A 14,903-nucleotide genomic window follows, 5' to 3' on the forward strand; every position below is an offset into this window, starting at 1 on the left:
ATGTGGCTTGTTTCACTTCTTCTTTTCCGTTTTTACTTTGAAAGGGCCGATGAACACAAGGGAACCGAGATCTTTTCTCTTAGATCTACGCTTCCCCGAGGCTTATTTTGAAAAACCGGTTTGATTTTCGGTTAAAGGATGGGAAGAGCTTTTTAAAAATCTATATTAGTCCCTTTATTTATTATATGGATATTTTATTAATTTATTTTTATTATTCATGTTATTATTATACGTATATATATATATATATATTAAATTATTTTCATTTGATTTTTTTACTATATTTTATTATTATTATATACATATATATATATATATATATATCTCTTTCTTTAATATTTTACTTATAAGTCTATTATTACTATATATATTGTAATTATCTTTATCTAATTATATATTTTTTTATACTTTTAATAGTTTATTTATATACCTATTATTATATATATATTCTTAATTATTTTATTTGATTATTTCTTTATTTACGTAATATATCTTATAACTTTATATATATATATATATATATTATTTTTTATTATTCTCGTTTTTTTATTCATTATAATATTATTTTTTTAAAAATCTTGTGTCTTTATCATTATTATTATTAAACATTATATTATATACTACTAACTTAGAGGGCTCATTTTTTTTATTTTATTTCTAACTAAAGTCTCTCCCACTTTCCTCTTTTTGTCTTATTTCTGACTAAAGCCCCCCACTTTCGGTGAAGTGAGAGGGTAGCTTTTCTATTTTTAAATATTTGTTGTATATATATATAACTTATTTATTTTATTAATACTTTGATGTATATATATATATATATATATTTTTTTTTCCTTTTTCAAATATTACTATATATAATTATTACTTTACTTTTTTTCCTTATCTTATTTATTTATTTTATTTATTTTATTTTTTTCCTTTTATTTTATTCTATTTATCTTATTTGTTTTCTTTACCTTGTTTATCTAACACATTTCTCGATTTTTTAAGGATATTTTCAATCAATCTAAGGTAAGTAATCAGGATCAAATTTTACCTTTTTTATTTAAAATTACAATTTTCTTAATTTAAGACAACTGAAAATTATGTGGTACCGAAAGGGCGGTTCAAAGGTGCTAATCCTTCCTTGACCGTAACCGAATCCCGAACTCGACACGTTTCTGGTACAACGCAGATCAGGTAAAATGGTGTTCGACCCACCTTAATTCATTTTAAAGTGATCGGTGGCGACTCCAATCCATATTTTCCTAAGTCGAAGCCCAATTCCGGGGCCCAACCGAAAATCAGTTGCGACAGCTTGACAACTCCGCTGGGGACAGATAAGCGAGTCAGGCTAAGGTAATTTCCAGTTGTCTTTTTATTGAAAAGGGTAAGTTTAAATTTTAATGTAACATTTCGATCCTTATTGCTTACTTTTGATTATATTTTTCTGAGTAAATAGTTGACTGGCCGTTTTCTAATGATTTCAGCTTCCCGAACATTTTTCATCTAAAGGATCTATACTCGAGTTCCGAACCTGTTTTAAGTGGGGGTGAAAGCAACTCATTCGTGTGAATTTATTCACCGCATATGCCTAGCAAGTAGCCTTCGGGATTCATATACCTTATGTCTTCGTGTGAATTTATTCTCCACATAGACATAAGGGAATGTGTCCTCTCGAGTTTAACTTAGTCCACACAAGCCTGTGATGGGTTTAGGACTAAGGGTATGGTAAGCCCAAGGGGGCACCAGCAAGGAGAACTCAGGTACCATTTTTTAGAACCTAAACCGGGAGAATTTGAAGAAATAGAGCCTACCCCAAAACCACATTCCAAATCCTATGACATTTCTTTCCTAACCATGTTTTTTTCTCTTATGTTTTTTTCTTGCCATTTTTTTTTATTTTTTTTTATTTCTATTTATTTTTATTTTACTAATTATTTGCCTTTGTTTTTGTTTTTAAAGCATTTGCATCATAACAAGAGGTCATTAATCCCTAAAAAGGTGTTTGTTACACAAAATAATCTGAATTAATGGATAAAGGTATTGTAATACAAGAGATTAAAAACCCCGAGGTACGACTATGGTCCGAGAAGACTCAGAAAGAAAAATGAGATAGTCTTCAAGGAAGTTATGTGTCAGAGCTGGTTAGCTACGCCTTTATCATCCTAAAGCAGAACGACGTGCAAGAGCTTCGGGACATCTGGGGCAGTTGGAAGAATGATCAGAAACAGAAGTTCAGCCAACGGTACGGTGACATTGCATTGTTGCTTCAAATCAAGACTGATGAGCCCTTGATCAGAGCCTTGGTTCAGTTCTGGAACCCGTGATACAGTTGCTTCACTTTTAATCAGGAGGACATGGTGCCCACCATTGAAGAGTACACTACACTGTTGCACTGTGAAAATATCAGACTGGAGCGAGCTTATATTAAACAGATCAAAAGTCAGCCTTTCAAGAGTGCACTAGCCAAGGTTACTAGGGTTGACGAAAGATGGGTAACAGACCGAGCTCGATGTAAAGGCAGTGGGGAAAGAATTGCCTGGCTTCATATCAAGCAACTGATGAAGGACCATCCCGATGAGTGGAAGACAATAGACCTATTTGAACTGGGTCTGTATGGCCTGATTATATTCTCGAAGACTTTGGGGTACATTGACGCAGCCGTGGTGGAACTGTTTGAGCAACTTTCAAAACGAGTCAACCCAGCACTGACCATCTTAGCCGAGACCTTTCGGTCTCTCAACCATTGCTGAAGAGCTGGCGGCGGAGGTAGATTCATTGGGTGTGTTCAGCTCCTTCAAGTCTGGATTCACAGCCACTTCTGGAAGACTAATGGGGTTGTCTACCGCCGATTTAGCACTACGTATTCACCTTTGAGAGAGTTCATCACCATGAAATGGCATGAAGAAGCTTCAAAAGAGAAGTGGATGAAAGTATTCACTCATCTCCAAGATCAGGATATTACCTGGAGAGCCCCCTGGTTGTTCCTCAGTGACGTTCTTTTTCGATGTGGGGACTCTGACACTATGACCTTACTTGGACTTTGGGGTGCAGTTGGGTATGCTCCGTTGTTAGCACTTAGATAGTATGGGTCACATCAGTTTGTCCCAGCAACATGCGGACTAGCCAGATCAGAGTTTGAGTATCACGGTGACAACTATAAGAAGATGATCAAGGAAGCAGTCGATTCATGGAAGAAAGTATTTCTGATGGATGTTGTAGCTGCCAGAAACATGCTTACTCCGGACTATGTGGAGTGGCGAAGATTGAGAAAAAATGACAATACCCCGGTGCCAGACTGTGAGGACACCCGAACCCTGGAAGAACATCTCAGGCCCGTCTTTTCTGAACTTGAGATAGCCAAGACATAGTTTGAAACTGTGAATAACGAGCTGAAGAAGAGGGTAAAGGAGCTTGAAGCTAAGTGCTATCAGTGGAAGCTAGATGTCGACTCTCAAAAAGATCAAGCAGACAAACTTGAAAAAGAACAAAAAAAAGTCTGTTTTGAACTTGAAGACTTGAGAAATGGGTATCAAGATAAAGTCAAGGATAACTCCAAGTTGAAAGTGGCTTCTGAATACTGGAAAGACGAAGCTCATAGCCTGAAAAGAAAGTTCGAAGGGCCTGATGAGAGAGCTTGGAAGGAACAGATGAAGACTGCCCAGAGGCGTTTAGCAGACAGTCAGCATCAAAACCAATGCTTGAGAATCCAGATGGCTGATCTGGAGAAACAACATGAGAGGGATGGAAAAACAATAGCTAAGTTAGAAGCTATTGTAGATGGGTTCAAGAAGAAAGTGAGCAAGCTTCAGATAGTGCTCTTCGACGAAGGTTTACAGTGGCGTTTCTGTTGGGAGCAAGCACAACAAAGCGTGAAGGCCAGAGACGCAGTCATCCGAGACTTCCTAGATCAAGTACAGAAGGCAGCTCATCATCTACACGGCCTGGAAAGGGAAGCTGGAATGGTCCGACAAGGCATACAACTAGTGACAGATGAAGACAGAAGACTTGTCAACATACTAGAAGCTGTTCGGGGTCTAGAGGATTTAGTCTGAATGTACCTTTGATCGTTTTTATGTCTCTTACAAGATAAATTTTTTTTGTCTAAGTAAAGATTATTTATAATAATGGACACTTTTCTAGATCAATGCCTCGAACATTTCATGCATTCTTGCATTTTTTATTTTTGCCTTTTTTCATCTTCATCTACATTTTTAAGCATTTTCACAAACATGAAATTAAGTCATGAAGGACTCGATGAAGTGGGTTTAACCACATGGAAGCAAGATTGTAACATTAAAGAGCCTGATCAGCTGATGGTAGGACAAAGCCAGCCAGGTTGATCTAAGAAAAGAATCCCCATATCCTAAGGACTACGATGTTGAAGCTGTTAGCTGTTACCACATAAGAAGCCCCAAACATTCCTCTGAGAACTATAAGGCGTTGAAGCGCAAGATCCAAAACCTGATGGATTTAGGGGCATGAACGACCGAAGAAGGGGGCATGGCATATACCATTGCACTTAGAGGATTGTTTTGTTTAAACACGTCTCTAATCATTCATCGTTTGCTTAATCTTTTAAAGGATTGAATTTATGTTACTTTCTAAGGTGGACCAATTGAACAAATTCTAATCTTTAGTTCTTCGAATATTAAATGAATTAAGGATTCTTTTAATTCTTCAAGAATTATAGATTTTTGACATATGGCAAGGTTAGACTTTTCTTATCCTGTCTCAAACCCCAAAACAAAATACCTTGATTCTTTACCCAAAATAACTCATGGTCATTACCAAAAAGACCAAATTTTGACATTACCTCCCTTTAAAATTCTTGAACATTACTTTTATCTTTTTGATACACCCACACCTTTCTTTGAGTCAATAAGATCACACCAATGTCTTTTTAGACTCAAATTTGACATTTTTACACCATTAAAGCCCACAGCATCGAGTTGTTCATTTGAACATGAGCATTCTTCTAAGACATAACTTGGGGCATCTCGCAGGGAGCTTGAACATTAAGACATCTGGGGGAAAAAGAAGAAGAATTCATCCGAAATAATTCTATCATGCATTAATTACACTATTTTCATGTAAATAGAATTAATCCTGAAAATCTATCCCCCTGGGGATACCTCTTCTGTGAGGACTTCCATGTATGGAATGATGAACGGCTTTATTTCTTTATCCCTTCATAACAGGAGAAAAAATATATCCCTTGTGTCCCCTTTTGAGCCTATAGTATTTTTCTTCTGATTCAACCCTAACCAAGGATCACCCTCCACACTGGGGGCAAGGTGGAAGAAATCTGCTCACATGAGTGAAGACATCAATCCAAAGGAAATACCAAAAGGTGGGCCAAATACCAAGTGCGAAGATTCAATCAAGAACAAAAAAGAAAAGAAGCAAAAAAGAAAAAACAATAACAAAAAAGAAAAGAAAAGAAGCAAAAATCAAAAGGAAAAGGGACAAAAAGCACATGCAAAGATTCCCTAAAGACAAATGGCACATCAAGCTTCAAACTATGAGATTGATCAAGAACAATCATTCTTGAATCACTGAATCACTTCACTCGAAGATCATAGAGCATCAAGAGAAAGAGACATTTTGAGCAAGACAAGATCGAGGGCATCAGAATAAATTGTTCATTGGTTCAATATCCTGAAACACTTATTTGGGCCAATTTATCCTTTTCTTTCATAACCATGAGCCCTGGCCTACATTACGTGCCTTAAAAGTCCCTTCTAATCATACATGGATTTCTAAACAGAAGAGACTATCTTCAGATTTCATCCCGCCCTCAGGATTAATTTGCAAAAAAAACAATGTAATTAATGCATGGTAGAGAAAAATGACAAAGGGGGGTTCAATTCGTAAATCCTGAATAACGTCTTGAAACCAAAGGAGGGTTCAAGTTGAAAACCTGAAAAGGCGGTTCGAATATAAAAATTGTGCAACTGAGGCGATCACACAAATTCCTTGATAAGGCATTGCATAATCTGAATGTGACAACGAAGGTTGGGAGTCAGAGAACAATTCCAGCAGAGAAACATGCAAGCTACCCCATCAATCCTTTGAGCATAAAATGCCAAACCTTTGACCAAACACGATAATCTGAGACTTTTTTATCCGTTCCTTACTTAACAATTTCCCAAAGATAGCTTTGATCTTGACACTTGTCAAATACCTATAATTTATTGAAGGATTAACATTGTAATTAATTCTTTGATATCCGATGAACTCTAGTTTTATGATTCGTCTCAATTGTAAAATCGTGAAAGTGACAATATTTTCAAAACTTTTGGTTAAACATTTTTTGAAACTCTTTTAATTGATATTTTCATAACTTTGAAAATAAAAGAGAAAGAAAAACATTTTTTCAAACAAGACAGTCTCTTTAGAGTGGATCTTGGTAAATGACATGTGACTCTTAGACACAAAGCTCGTTCTCAGAATCAATGCTGAAGCAAGAAATGAGGAACATTTGGGGCATCTTTGAAGATTCAACATCAAATATTGGGGCATTTTTGGATATTAGAGCATCTTTGGGGATTCAACATCCTAATGCAAATTATCAGACCTTTTTCAGGAGATAAAACATAACCAATTCATGTTACATGAATCTTATGCATACATTTTAGAGCATCATATTTATCATTTTCCACATACATAATTTTTGTAGCTTTTAGAGTCAAGTTTCGACTTCAAGACGAAGGATACTCGATTCAAAAGCACCTTTAGAGATTGATGTTGGTTGCTTAACTCATCAGCAAGAAGATACACTTCAACCAACTCGACAGATTGAAATATTGACATTCATCTTCAGATTCGACATTTCCAATATAAAGTTTGTCTCGCTTGAGACAGTCTTATTTAATGCAGATGATTATCTCACTTGAGATTGCTTTTTTTAAACAGACTTTGTCTCACTTGAGACTGTTTTACTCGAAAGAAGATTTATTTCACTCAAGATTGTTTTTCTTAAAACAAATTTCATCTCCCCGTGAGACAATTTCTTTTGGAACTAAGTTTTGTCTCTCTTGAGACAGTTTTTCTTAAAACAAAATTTTTTCTCCCTTGAGACCATTTCTCATGAAACAACAGATATCTTTGAGATCGTTTCCCTTAAAATGAATTCTGTCTCTTTTGAGACAATTTCTCTTAAAGCATCATATGAACCGTTACACTCAGCTCAGGCACATACTTGGGATGGTCGAAAGCATTTCTCAAATAAAAAAAAATTGAATGTGCACATCAGATTTGAACATTTGAAGAATTCGAGATCAGGGATCAGAACTTGAAGATTCCAGAACTAAGATTTCAGAAAAGCAACCGGAGATCGAGATTTCTCTCCTGAGCCCAAAAATAACATATGTTGCACATGCATTTTAGGCATACCTAAGAGCATTGCATCCATCTCATCACATATATGCATAACTTTTTCAGGTTTTAGCTAGAGTCAATTTCAACTTCGCAGCGAAGGATATTGAACACAAAGCGACGTAATTTTCTCGAGAGTAGATTTTAACTTCACGACGAATGATATCTAGCTCGAAGCTGAATTTCACAATAAAGAGGTCATCAGCGATTTCAACTCCACGACGGAGGATATCACGCCACTCGAGACAACACAAGTTCAACTTCACAACGAAGGGACGGCTGGTTGTCAGCAAACCACTTTTCAATTTCATTCACAGTCAATTTCAACTTCACAGCGAAGGATATTGGACTCGAGACAACACAAGTTCAACTTCACAACGAAGGGATGGCTGGTTGTCAACAAACCATTACCCAATTTCAGAGCCAATTTCAACTTCACAGCAAAGGATATTGGACTCGAGACAACACAAGTTCAACTTCACAACGAAGGGACGGCTGGTTGCCAACAAACCACTTTTCAGTTTCATTCAGAGTCAATTTCAACTTCACAGCAAAGGATATTGGACTCAAGACAACACAAGTTCAACTTCACAACGAAGGCACGGCTGGTTGTCAGCAAATAATTTCCCAATTTCAGAGCCAATTTCAACTTCATAGCGAAGGATATTGGACTCAAGACAACACAAGTTCAAATTCACAACGAAGGGATGGCTGGTTGTCAACAAACAATTTCCCAATTTCAGAGCCAATTTCAACTTCACAACGAAGGATATTGAACTCGAGAAAACACAAGCTCAACTTCATAGCGAAGGGGTGGCTGGCTGTCAACAAACAATTTCCTAGTTCCGGAGCCAATTTTAAATTCACGACGAAGGATATTGGACTCGGAACAATACTACCCACTTCGATTTCAACTTCACGATGAAGGATATCCAATTACCAGGCTCAACTTCACGACAAAGGGGCCACCCGCGGTTTCAACGTCACGACGAAGGGGAATCGTGCACAAGCAGCATCCATCTCTATATTGGATTTCAACTTGACGACGAAGGATATCCAACTCAAAGAAGGGTTATCTATCATCAAAGACCTTCGAGTTCGATTACATTCAACTCAGAGGTAAATCAAATTTATAGCATAGCTCAAGGCAAGAAGGGTTATCTGTCAGCGAAAATTGTCGAGTTCGATTCCATTCAGCTCGATGACACCTCAAGCACACTATTGTTCGGCTACAATCGAGGTTTTCAAGCCGAGAAGAAGATTTGGGTTAGCCGTGCCTTAGTAGCAAGAAGCCTTTTTTCGTCAGCATAGCTTAAGTCGAGAAAAGCTATCTGTCAACGAAGACTTTTCGAGTTCGGTTTCATTCAGCTCGAGAGCATATCAACCATATTGTGGAGTCAATGGATTACTTTCCAGTCGAATTTTTAGCCAAGTTCTGTAAACCGAGAAGAAGACCAAAGTGGACTACAACGAGAAGCCACATTCTGATTCAAATCATTTCAAGATGGACTCGACTTCGCGTCGGAGGAGCCATCTGCAACTCAATTTGAGAGGGAGTTATTCTTCAACTCCAATGAACGAAAATTTGTCTTTTTATCTTTGTCCTATTTTTCGTTCCATGAAAAAAGACAAAGAGGGGCAGCTGTAGACACCAATTTTCTTAAAAGATAGAACTAGCAAGAGTTCATCTCCTAAGAGGACTCTTCCACCACCATATCTTTTAAAGCAACAACCACACCAACAAAGGTGCAACAACCGAGCAAAGAGTCTAGTTGCATTAGGATTCTATTGTTAGTTAGTTTTTTTCACTATAAATACATGTAATCCTTCCCATTTGTAAGACACGGTTATCATACTGGATTACGCACACAAAAAAATACCCAAAGAAAATATGCAATAAGCCCCAAAGATTCGCTTGTAATTTTCAACAGAGAAATAAAAGAGGTATTTTTACCTATATTGCTTCGATTCTCGCTTGCATGTGGCTTGTTTCACTTCTTCTTTTCCATTTTTACTTTGAAAGGGCCGATGAACACAAGGGAACCGAGATCTTTTCTCTTAGATCTACGCTTCCCCGAGGCTTATTTTGAAAAACCAGTTTGATTTTCAGTTAAAGGAGGGGAAGAGCTTTTTAAAAATCTATATTAGTCCCTTTATTTATTATATGGATATTTTATTCATTTATTTTTATTATTCATGTTATTATTATATGTATATATATGTGTATATATATTAAATTATTTTCATTTGATTTTTTTACTATATTTTATTATTATTATATACATATATATATATATATATATCTTTAATATTTTACTTATAAGTCTATTATTACTATATATATTTTAATTATCTTTATCTAGTTATATATTTTTTTATACTTTTAATAGTTTATTTATATACCTATTATTAATATATATATTCTTAATTATTTTTATTTGATTATTTCTTTATTTACGTAATATATCTTATAACTTTATATATATATATATATATTATTTTTTATTATTCTCATTTTTTATTCATTATAATATTATTTTTTTAAAAATCTTGTGTCTTTATCATTATTATTATTAAACATTATATTATATACTACTAACTTAGAGGGCTCATTTTTTTTTTGTTTTATTTCTAACTAAAGTCTCTCCCACTTTCCTCTTTTTGTCTTATTTCTGACTAAAGCCCCCCACTTTCGGTGAAGTGAGAGGGTAGCTTTTCTATTTTTAAATATTTGTTGTATATATATATATAACTTATTTATTTTATTAATACTTTGATGTATATATATATATATATTTCCTTTTTCAAATATTACTATATATAATTATTACTTTACTTTTTTTTCCTTATCTTATTTATTTATTTTATTTTTTCCTTTTATTTTATTCTCTTTATCTTATTTATTTTCTTTACCTTGTTTATCTAACACATTTCTCGATTTTTTAAGGATATTTTCAAATCAATCTAAGGTAAGTAATCATGATCAAATTTTACCTTTTTATTTAAAATTACAATTTTCTTAATTTAAGACAACTGAAAATTATGTGGTACCGAAAGGGCGGTTCAAGGGTGCTAATCCTTCCCTGACCGTAACCGAATCCTAAACTCGACACATTTATGGTACACCGCAGATCAGGTAAAATGGTGTCCGACCCACCTAAATTCATTTTAAAGTGGTCGGTGGTGACTCTAATCCACATTTTTCTAAGTCGAAGCCCAATTCCGGGGCCCAACCGAAAGACGGTTGCGACACCTACAATACATCAGTTATCAAAGTTACCCTGAGCAGGCAACTAAGAATGACAAAAGAACTATTATTAGAGGAGGCAATAGACTACTTTACCAAATGGGTAGAAGCGGCTTCCTATGCAAATGTCACCCAGTCAACAATTTGCAAGTTCTTAAAGAAAGAGATCATCTGTCGATATGGGAAACCCAAAAGTACCTTGAATTTAAACAATAAGATGATGGAATTAGTATGTAAGCAGTTCAAGATCAAACAGCATAATTCCACCACTTATCGCCCAAAGATGAATAGGGTAGTAGAGGCAACCAATAAGAACATCAAGAGGCTCATAGAGAAAATAACTGAGACTTATAAAGACTGGCATGAGAAGTTACCATTTGCTCTGTTTGCCTATCAAACTTTGGTAAGGACATCAACTGGGGAAACTCATTTTTCTTCAGCCTATGGGATGGAAGTTGTGTTACCCATCGAGGTAGAAATTTTGTCACTTTGAGTATTATTAGAGGTTAAATTGGATGAAGCATAATGGGTACAAGCTAGGTATGCCAGCTGAATCTGATTGAGGAGAAAAGGTTAAAAGCTATCTATCATGGGAAAATGTACCAGAAACGTATGATGAGGGCACATGATAAGAAGGTTCACCTACAAGAGTTTTAGGAATAAGGTCTGGTACTTAGAAAGATTCTGCCAACTCAAAAGTATTTCACAGATAAATGGATGCCAAATTGGGAAAGACCCTATATTGTAAAGAAAACCATTTCCGTAGGAGCTTTGATCGTCACCAAGATGGATGGACCAGAGTTACCCAACCTTGTGAATTTTGACGTTGTCAACAAATACTTCGCCTAAAGAAATAAAAAAAAAAGAGAAAAGAAAAGAGAATAAATAAATGGGGTTCAAGATGAAAACCTGTAAAGGGAGTCTTGAAACCAAATGAGGTCTCAAGTTGAAAACCCGCAAAGGGTGGCTTGAGAGTTATTCAAATTCAGAATTCGATCATGGTGGAGGTTCTGAATTAGTTTTGAAGACTTGAAGAGTAACATCAAATGGTGGTCAGGGCTAGGACTAGAAATCGAAAAGGCTTGGATAACAAGAAAAAAAATGAAGAACGCATGAGATTCAAATATTGGTTTACGACATCCAACATTAGGGCAATTTGGTAGTACAGGGGGAACTTCACACCCTTGCGAATTGTCACAATTCTCAAGATCCCTTTAACAGAAGCTACACTCGAGTCATTCTGTGGCGTTCCAGTTCAGAAGCATTCATACTATAGATATCTGAGCAGGCCTACTTTATTTTCTTTTGATTTGTCTAGTTAAAAGTTTACCATGTATTTACCCAAAAACTCTTTATTTTTATATAAATGAAAAAAGTTATTTTTCTTGTTAAAACCGTGTTGCAAGCATCCTAATTTGAAAATAAAAACATGTAAATTAACTTGGGAAACATGATATCATTGTGTATTCTTGTACAAAAAGTTTTGGAAAAGTGCAAGTATTCCAAAGCTGAAAATGGCTTAAGCAAGAGGCTTACATAATTATGGGCTATAGAAAGTTAAGGCCTTGGCTACACGTAAAAACTCAGTAAGGTGGGATAATCCAAGAGAATTGTCGCTGATGAAGTACCTGGTTGTCAGTTGTGCCTGGGTTCAAGAGTAAAGAGAATCAGTCATGTTCAAACAAAGTGTGTCTGATCAGAGTTGTCAGGCGGGGTGAACTATATTTGATTTTTAGGCCCAAGATTTGAATGAATTACAAGGTGATCGAAAAAAAGTTCTCATTTGAAAAAGAAAATACTCTAAAATTGCATCATTGCACACATTTTAGGCATAAATAGGATTATGAAATTCATAAAATGCATAATAATGAATGCAATTAAGTACTTACAGGTTTTCCAAAAGGAAAGGTTGGAGATGTAGAGACCCAGTATAAAAGTAACCAATTCATATTCCTATGTTTGGTGGCTACGGGACAAGCTTCCACAAGAGAAAGTATTTTCCAAAGATTATCCTCCTAAGACTTCTAGGTATCATATTTTCAAATTCTCAAACACATACTAATAAGGGTTAATGTTGAATTTTCAGATTTGATATTCTTGAAGACAATAGATATGAATCAAACTCGATTCAATCTTCCCTGAAGAACAGTGGAATGAATCAATATTTCCAGATCTGATTTTCTCTCAAGAAGCAGTGAAACAGATCCCTATTTTCTTTCAGATTTGATCTTCCCTGAGGAACAGTGGAACAAGTCTCCCTCGATTCAATTTCCCCGAAGAACAGTGGAATGCATCAACATTTCCAGATATGATTTTCCCTCAAGAATCAGCGGAACATATATCTCTTTTTTCCAGATTTGATCCTTGAGGAACATTGGAACAAGTTTGCCTTGATTAAATTTTCCCTGAAGAACAGTGGAATGAATCAACATTTTTAGATATGATTTTCCCTCAAGAAGTAGTGGAACAGATCCGTCTTTTTTTTTCAGATTTGATTTTCCATGAGGAACAGTTGAAGAAGTCTGCCTCGATTCAATTTTCCCTGAAGAATAGTGAAATGAATCAACATTTCTGAATCTAATTTTCCCTCAAGAAACAGTGGAACAGATCCTCTTTTTTTCCAGACTTGATCTTCCCTAAGGAACAGTGGAACAAGTCTGCCCCAATACATTCTTCTCTAAAGAGCAGTGGAATTAATCAACATTTCCAGATTTCTTTTCACACTCTATCTTAAAATCTCTCTTGAGATGCTCATTTCCAGTCTTATTTGAAACAATATTAGATCGCCAAGTACAGATTTGACAGGGCAAAAACTCGTTGTCTCTTTGTCTTTGCCCTATGCTTGTTAACACAATAATGGGCAAAGAGGGGCAGCTATCGACAGTCATTTTCATCCCAACTTTAATATTATTATTAATTATTATAGGCCTTTATAACAGGCCCAATCGTGTCAGAAAACAAAACCAGCTCAGAACCCCTAACCCAAGGCCTAGAGGGAAACAGGCCCACTAATAGACCCAAACTAGTTAGGGTTTCCACCCTAAGCTCTCTTCTCTTTTTCTGGTGTCGTACGATCACATTCGTTAGATCTGAGAGAGATCCAATGGCCAGATTAGTTACCAGCTATGGTTTTACCTTTAGTCTAAACCACCACGCATCATGGATCATCCGATCTGGACCCATCCAACAATCCAGATCATGCCAAAGGTTCCCTTCCACCACCTTGTTGCACCAATCATCAGCCACCTCCATTGCCACCAATCACGCGCCAGTATGGGCAAGGCAAGCACCTCACGCCACTCCAACTCCTTAAGAAATCAACCATACGCAATCATTGTATTTTGTTTTGAAAATAGAATAAAAAATATGTGAACAAAGGGTTATATAAACCTGAACCCATTTTAAACAGAGGGCTTTCTCCCTTGGTTTTTTCAAAATGTAATAAAGTCTGAAACTTCAAAGGTATTTTTTTATTTCAGTTTCGAATAAAAAACATAGTAATAAAAAACCCAAGTTTTGCATGTTATCAAAACCAAAGAGAAAGAGTAAATCCATACCTGGGGGAGTTGAACCGTACGGCCAATTCATCTCTCGCGACGGGCGGAGAAGGTGAAAAGTCGAATGGTCGAAGGGGTTTTTGGTTCGTTTAGGAGATTTATAGGTAGTTTTAACCCTAGATCTAAGGCTAAGTAGTTAGATTAGAGTGAGAGCGACGTTTTGTGGTAGGTTTAAGTGTTTAAACTTTCGTGTGTAGCGGCCGAAACAGTGGCTTGATAGCTGCCAGAGTCGGTGTAGGGCTGCCGGTAGTGGGCCGACCGAGGGAAGAAGAGAGAGAATAGAGGTTTTTTGAAAAAAAAAATTAAACATCGGGTGAAAATGAAAAAAAAAGAGTTAAAGTTGTATTTATAGAAAATTTTAGGGGGAAATCACGCTTAGGTCCCCCTAACTTGTGCGTGTTTTTACAAAATAGTCACCTGTAGGGACTAGAATTGATATTTACTCATTTCCATGTATGCTTTAAAATTTTGGATATATTTGTAGTTTAGTCCCCCTAACTTTAGCATGTTTTTGCATATTAGTCACTTGTAGGGACCAATTATATAATTTACCTATTTTTGTGCATGTTATATATTTTTAGGGTTATTTTCATTTTAATCCCTCCATGTTTAGCATATCTTTACATTTTAGTCATGTATATTGATGATTTAATTTTTTTAAAATACTTTTGGACTGATTTAGAAATTTACCCATTTTTTAGAAGCATGTTTTAGGCTCATAAAAAAAGAATAATTAT

The sequence above is a fragment of the Hibiscus syriacus genome, unplaced genomic scaffold (assembly GCF_006381635.1).
Source record: "Hibiscus syriacus cultivar Baekdansim isolate YM2019G1 unplaced genomic scaffold, ASM638163v2 tig00003126_pilon, whole genome shotgun sequence".
Lineage (NCBI taxonomy): Eukaryota > Viridiplantae > Streptophyta > Magnoliopsida > Malvales > Malvaceae > Hibiscus > Hibiscus syriacus.